The sequence below is a fragment of the Bos taurus genome, unplaced genomic scaffold, assembly GCF_002263795.3.
Source record: "Bos taurus isolate L1 Dominette 01449 registration number 42190680 breed Hereford unplaced genomic scaffold, ARS-UCD2.0 Leftover_ScbfJmS_2066, whole genome shotgun sequence".
Classification (NCBI taxonomy): domain Eukaryota; kingdom Metazoa; phylum Chordata; class Mammalia; order Artiodactyla; family Bovidae; genus Bos; species Bos taurus.
Window position 1 is genome coordinate 38455 of NW_020191154.1, and position 7244 is coordinate 45698.

Genomic DNA, 7244 nt, shown 5'->3' on the forward strand with positions numbered 1-7244 from the left:
GCAATGGCACCCCACTCCAGTACTCTTGCCTGGAAAATCCCATGGACGGAGAAGCCTGGTAGGCTGCAGTCCATGGGGTCTCGAAGAGTCGAACACGACTGAACGACTTCACTTTCACTTTTCACTTTCATGCATTGGAGAAGGAAATGGCAACCCACTCCAGTGTTCTTGCCTGGAGAATCCCAGGATGGGGGAGCCTGGTGGGCTGCCGTCTATGGGGTCGCACAGAGTCGGACATGACTGAAGCAACTTAGCAGCAGCAGTAGCAGCAGCCTTCTATTAAACTATCAAAGTTTGAAAATTTTCTAAAGAAAACAGAGATGAATCTCCATGTCATCGTAGAGAGAGGAATACAAAGATGCTACACAGTGGTTCCCCCAGCTGGCCCAGGCCCTCACTTCTGAGAAGGCTGACTGCTCCCTCTTCAGTCACATAGGGAAGGATCACCTGGCTGCTGCTCTAATCAGGCCCTCTCTTCCTCCTCCCTTGCAGCCTCTGCAGACAGGGGTGGGAAGGCCCTCAAAGCCTTTTGGTTGACCCTCAGCACAAATGCCATGACTTGCGACTTGCTGGTCTCCCCATAGGCCCGGGGACCCCACAGGAATTCATAGTGGGCAGGGTGGCTGCTCCCCTCACCCAGGAGCAGAGGAGGCCTAGAGAGATGCAGCCTCCCCGGCCTTGGCCCCAGAGAGCTGCGCCTCCACCATGCCCTGGGCCTTGCCTGGGTCCTGAAGGTCTTCCTCGTGCTTGCTTGGCTTGCTGAGCTCACTCATCTCGACCACAAGCATGATGCCCAGGATCAAGCCACAGACAGGAGTGAGGCAGGTGACAGATGGGGACCATGGGCCTCGGCTGAGAATCGTACCTGGGATGGTCTGACACAGGCCACTTAAAAGTCTCCTCTTGAGGGGTCCCCTCAGGCCTCCGTCAGGGTCCTCACCTAAACTCCTTCAGAACCTAAGAATCTCCCCTCCAATCTCTGAGGCCCTGCCCCTTACATCACGTCTCCAATGTCCCTGAGATCGTGTGCTCATGCAGCCACCAGAGTCGCCCCAGGCTGACAACAGGTTCCTGGACCTGTGGGGTTCCCTGTGTCCTCCCTCAGGGTCCTCATCTTGAGCCCTGGCAGGTCCGGGGATGCCCCTTGTGTTGACCAGAGGCAGGACCCTCACACCAAGCCATTACTTCACTGAGACCCCAAAGGGAAGTCTGTGGGCATGACATCAGGGCTCCATGCCCAGGGTTTCCCAGAGCTGAGATGATGCCCCTGGCCATCCTCAACCCTCCTTCTGCTCTTCACTTTAACTCTCAGCAGGTCTGGGTACTACCCTCTCACCCTGACTTTTCTCCCCTTAAAATCAGGCCCACCCCAGCCAGGACCCATGAGAGGCAAGCAGGAGTGGGGGGCTCATTACCCCAACCCTGCTGGGGTCTCCCAGGGCTGAGAGCAGTGATGACCTGGATGTCCTGGGGCCCCAGAGCCCCCCTCAGGATTCTATCTCATGTCTCCTGCATTGGCAGGCGGGTTCTTCACCACTAGTGCCACCTGGGAAGCTGCAGAAATCAGGCTTTTTGTACTTTCTTAAATAATTACTTGAAAAACTCCAATTGAACAGAGATAGATTAGCTGTATAAAATGACAGACAAGAAGTACAGAGGAACTCACCTCAAATACATTTTATTTCTTAATTCTTACTAAGTAGTATCATATTTCCAAAATAGTTATATTCCAAGTCCATGTAATCTTGTTCAGGGTGACAAAATAAAATGAGAGTTCACAATCACTTTTACAAAACAGCAAAACTCATGTTCTTGAACTGGTGAGCACAAACACACTGTGATCAACGCTACTGACATAGTTGGACACTGAAGCTCGTTAGGCCTTCTATTACAAGGAATAACATTTGAAAAATTTCTAAAGGAAACAGAAGTGGATCTCCATGTCATTGTAGCGAACAGGAACCAAAGATGCTACACACCAGTTCCCCCAACTCTCCCAGCCGTCACGACTGAGAAGGCTGAATGCTCCCTCTTCAAACACAGAGGGAAGCATCAGCCTCCCTTCCTACCCCCAGGACAAGCTGCTGGATGTGGGCCTGAAAGGAGCCTGGCTGCTGCTCTGGCTCAGGGCCCCTCTTCCTCCTCCCTCACACCTATGTCCACCGGGGTGGGAAGAACCTGGGACCCCTTCCATTGATCTTGCGCAGATAGTCCTTGACTTTCTGCTTGCTGGTCTCTGCATAGGCCCGGGGACCCCACAGGAACTCGTAACGAGCAGGGTGGCTGTAACGCACCTGCCGGTACTTCAGGTACCCCGCCCGCACCCACACTTGGGTCAGCAGCTCCTTGGGCTCCCCATAGATGCAGTGCTGTGCCCAGGAAATACCTCTATCTTGCTAAGTGCTCCCCAGACCTTCTCCTCACTGATCCGGTCCCCTGCTAGGATAATCAGGCTCAGGGCTGCCACCAGGAGGCCAGCCTTTGGTATGCTCTGCTCATCCCTCTGCATCTCATTGAGGGTGAGGCCCAGGACAGGGACCATGACATAGATGTGCTCTCTGTGGTCCACCTCTTTCATATCCAGGCCAAAGGCCAGCTGCAGGCACTGTGTGGCTTTACGGAAGACCACTGGGAAGTGGGCCTGGTTATCCCTGAGGACTGTATTCAGCATTTCAGCCTGGAAAATCGGCTCCTGGGTGCCATACTTGAGGATCAGGAACTCCAGTAGTTCACATGTCATCCTATTCAGAGCCTGCATAAGCAAGATCTCCGCATCTCCAATGGCAGAGGAAGATGAGACTGGAGGGAAGGAGGCCAGAGGGGTTGAGGCATCCTCCGCCTCAGCCCCCAGGAGCTGCGCCTCCACTGGGCCCTCGGCCTGGATTTGGCCCTGAAGGTCTTCCTCAGAAGTGCAGAGCTCATTCGTCGGGACCACAGGCATGATGACTGGGGTCTTGTGCCCAGTGGGGGTGTGGTAGGGGGAAAATGGAGACCACTGATCTAGGAAAGAGAGAGAGTGTAAATGGTCTCAGTTTTGAAATGCGCCACGGGTGGCTCTGACTGAGTCCACTTACTGGTCTTCCTTGAGGGCTGCTCTTGGGCGTTACAGGGGCGCTCCTCCTTGGTGGTCAGTCCCCCGGTCAAGTGAGGAAGAGAAATGCCGGCTCAGGCTGCAGCCAGTACAGCCTGAGCTTCTGGGGCTGACAAGGTGGGGGAATTAGGCCCTTTTGAGGTCCCCTCTGTTCTGGGATGGGGAAACCCTGCGCACACTCAGGACACCCACCTCACCTTGACTGCTGGCACTCCTGTGACCTCAGAACACAGACCTCAGACCTCAGTCTTCTCCTCCTGGTTCCTGGAGCCCCTGTGAGACAAATGGAGGGGGCACCTTGGGGGTAGACTGTGGCACAGACCTAGGCCTTCTGTGCTGGTAGGAGGGGTTGACTCTGTGAAGTCCCCCAGATCTTGGGTGGCTAGTCCCTTTGGGGCTCACGTGTAGTGCTTCACTTTTCCACTGGAATGGCCTGGACTTTCCCTCTTTGGGGCCTGCAGGGAAACTCAGAACAAGAGCCATGTCTGGACAAACTTTTGGGGGGGCCTGATATGTGGCCTCACCTGCCTAGGGCCTCCCGTGGTTCCTAAGCTGGGGAGATGCTGGGTCACCGCTCCTCACATCCTATCTGGCTTCCCAGCACTGAACAGAGGGGCGGGCGTCTGCTGAGTCCTCCCTCAGTATCCAGGGAGTGTGGCCTCTGCAGACCTGAAGCCTCTGCCCTCCACCAGAACACCTCACTTTAAGGCCCCTAAGAAAGAGGTGAATAAGCTGCTCACCCTGCTCTGGGGCCTCCAAGAACCGGCCCCCGTGCCAGCCCTCCGGGCAAGAGCAAGGATCCCTCCCTGCCTTAGGGTCTAACAGCCTCAGTCCTTCCCCGCATGGAGCCTAGACTCCAGGCAGGACCCGCGATTGTCCCGTCCGCCATGTTGAAACCCCGCCACATTCACCAGGTCCCCAGGCTCTCTGAGACCCGGGTGTCAGGAAATCCTGCACATGGTCATCCCACCCTGGGACTACCAGGGTCCCCTCAGTTCTGGGGTCGGGCTCCCCTCCTCCCTCAGTGTCCTCACCTTGACTCCTGGTAGGACCTGGGCTCTGTCCTCTCCCTACCTGAGGCCCGGCTCCTCACACCAAGTCCCCAGTCTCTCTGAGACCTGCATGTGTGACAGGCTTAGTGTGCTCTTCTCACCACAAGGGCTCCCGGGGCCAACAACTGGGGTGGGGATCTGTGGGGTTCCGTCGGGCCTCACACAGGGACCCCTCAGTCCTCCTTCAGGCGCCTCACCTTGCGTCCAATCAGGACCTGGGATTCTCGCCTCTCCCCAACGGAAGCCCCCGCCCCTTATACCAGGCCCGCCTCTCCAAGACCCGGATGTCAGGAAGTCGGACCATGCCTGTTTCGCTCATTCTATCCCACGGACACCCTGGACTGATAACAGAGACGGGCTTAGCACTCTGAGGTCTCCTCTGATTGTGGTCCACGATACCCTATTCCTCCCTCAGTGTCCTCAACTTGACACACCACAGGACCTGGGAATTGGCCCACCTGAGTCTCGGCACCATATGCGAAGTCCCAGTCTGAGACCCGGATGTCAGGAAGTCTGCCCCTTGTTTCAGGACCTCAGGCTGAGACCCCGAATATCAGGAAGTGAGACCGGCACATATTGGGCTCAACCTATCCCAGGGCCAGGGTCCCCTGCAGACCTCCCTCAGGGTCCTCACCCAGACTCTTTCAGAACCTAAGATCCTCCCCCTTCACCCTCTGAGGCCCCTCCCGTATATCAAGTCTCCAGTGTCTCTGCGACCCTGTGCTCATGCCGCACCAGGGTCTCCCAGGGCTGACAGCAGGTGCCAGGACCTGTGGGGTTACTGTGTCCTCCGTCAAGGCCCTCATCTTGAGTCCTGACAAGTCCGGGGATGTCCCTATGTCGACCTGAAGCAGGACCCTCACATCAAGGCCTTCACTGCCCTTAAACCCCGGGAGGACACTGTGGACGTGTTTAAGGGCTCCTAAGCCCAGGGCTTCCCAAAGCTGAGATGATCCCACAGGGTTCCTCAACCCTCTTTCTCTTTGTCACCTTGACTCCCAGCTCACCTAGGCACCGCCCTCAGCTGCCAACTTTGCTTGCCTTAGAACCCGCATCTCCCCAAGCCAGGACCCCTGAGAAGCAAGCAGGAGAAGGGGCTCGTTCCGCCAAACCTGTCAGGGTCTTGCACGGCTAAAAGCAGTGACGACCTGTATGTCCTGGGGTCCCAGCGCCCCCTTCAGGGTTCTATCTTTACTCCTAGCACAGCTGCGCTCCTTCACTCTGCTGACTTGAACCCGAGTTCCATGACCCAGGCCCTCACTTCTCCCCTCCCAGCGGGGTCAGTGACGTCACATCTGGACGCCACACCCTGTGGTCCCCCACGGCTGTCGGGAGGGCCGCACATGCATCCCTTGGGCACCCTCAGTCCTAACCTCTAGTCTCTCCAGGACGGGGGCCCCTCCTCTGTCCACATGAGACTGTGCCCTCAGACCAACTCTGACTCCCTGGAGTCACTGAGGAAAGTGGTGGAGGAGGGGTGGCTCGGCCTGACAGCCCAGACCGGGGTCTCCAGGAGTCCCAGTAGGAGTGGAGTTGTATTGGATGGGAACCTCTTCCGGGGTGACTGGAACCCCTCATCCTCACTCAAGAGGGGGACTCCTTAATACTCGATAGATAGCTGCAGTCCCAGGACAGATGCTGGATGGGGCCCTCTGTGCCCATGACCATGGGGGAGCAACGGGAACTACACATCTTCCCATGGGGGCCCCTCAGCATTCACCATACTTCAAAAACATTTTATATAAATATTTGGTTTTAGGTGATGTGGCTGAGTAGTGGCAGGTGATTTAGGGGAACCCTTGGTTTGATGATTAAATAATATTACCTGTTGGTTGTTGTTCATTCACTCAGTCGTGTCTGATTCTTTGGGACTCCATGGACTGTAGCATGCCAGGCTTCCCTGTCCATCACCAACCCCCAGAACCTACACAGATTCATGTCCATTGAGTAGATGATGCCATCCAACCATCTCATCCTCTGTCGTTCCCTTCTCCTTCTGCCTTCAATTGTTCCCAGCATCAGTCTTTTCCAATGAGTTGGCTCTTCGCATCAAGTGGCCAAGTATCGGAGTTCCAACTTCAGCATCAGTCCTTCCAATGAGTATTCTATTCAGGGTTGATTTCATTTAGGATTGACTGATTTGATCCCTTGCTGTCCGAAGGACTCTCAAGAGTCTTCTCCACCACCACAGTTCAAAAGCATCAAATCTTCAGAGCTCAGTGATAAGAATTAATCCTGTTGGAGTGCTATCCTTTTTACTCCAACAATGAATGTTTAAATCCTCATTCATATTGCTGAATACATTTCAAATGTCTATGAGGTGTGTGTTAGATTTGTATGTATAATATTTGTGTAGATTAGATGTTTCCCTCATAGCTCAGTTGGGAAAGAATCTGCCGCAGTGCAGGAGACCCAGTTCAATTCCTGGGTTGGGAAGATCTGCTGGAGAAGGGATAGGCTACCCACTGCAGTATTCTTGGGCTTCCCTGTGGCTCAGCTGGTGAAGAATCCACCTGCAATGAGGGAGACCAGGGTTCGATCCCTGGTTTTGAAGATCCCCTGGAGAAGTGAAAGGCTACCCACTTCAGTATTCTGGCCTGGAGAATTCCATGGACTGTATAGTCTATGGGTTCACAAAGAGTCAGACACAACTGAGTGATTTTAAAAAAGAAAAATGGTTATATGTGCTTATATACTCATACATGGACAAACCACAGTGTATGTACTGAACATGTATATGTGGATGTATGCTTGGATTTTTAGCTATATATTAATTTTTGGACTACACTGCTGCTACTCAATTGTTTCAGTCATGTCCAACTTTTTGCATCCCTATGGACTGTAGCACACCAGCTCCGCTGTCCATGGGATTCTCTAGGTAAGAATACTGGAGTGGTTTGTTATGTCCTTCTCCAGGGGATCTTCTTGACCCAGGGATTAAACTCGAGTCTCTTGCATCTCCTGCATTGCAGGCAGATTCTTTTACCATTGAGCCACCATATATATACTTAAATTGTTAGAGTATCTGCTATTGCTATGTTTCAATCTATCTCATACTCCAGTTCTATATTTAGTCTCTTTGTATCTGTTGAGATAGTACT

At 53.9% G+C, this 7244-nt stretch overlaps 1 pseudogene; it reads right to left on the minus strand.

Annotated features, from left to right (window-relative positions):
* Positions 1-1671: 1671 nt before the first annotated feature.
* On the minus strand, positions 1672-4379 carry LOC112445596 (melanoma-associated antigen 10-like; annotated as a pseudogene).
* Positions 4380-7244: the final 2865 nt, after the last annotated feature.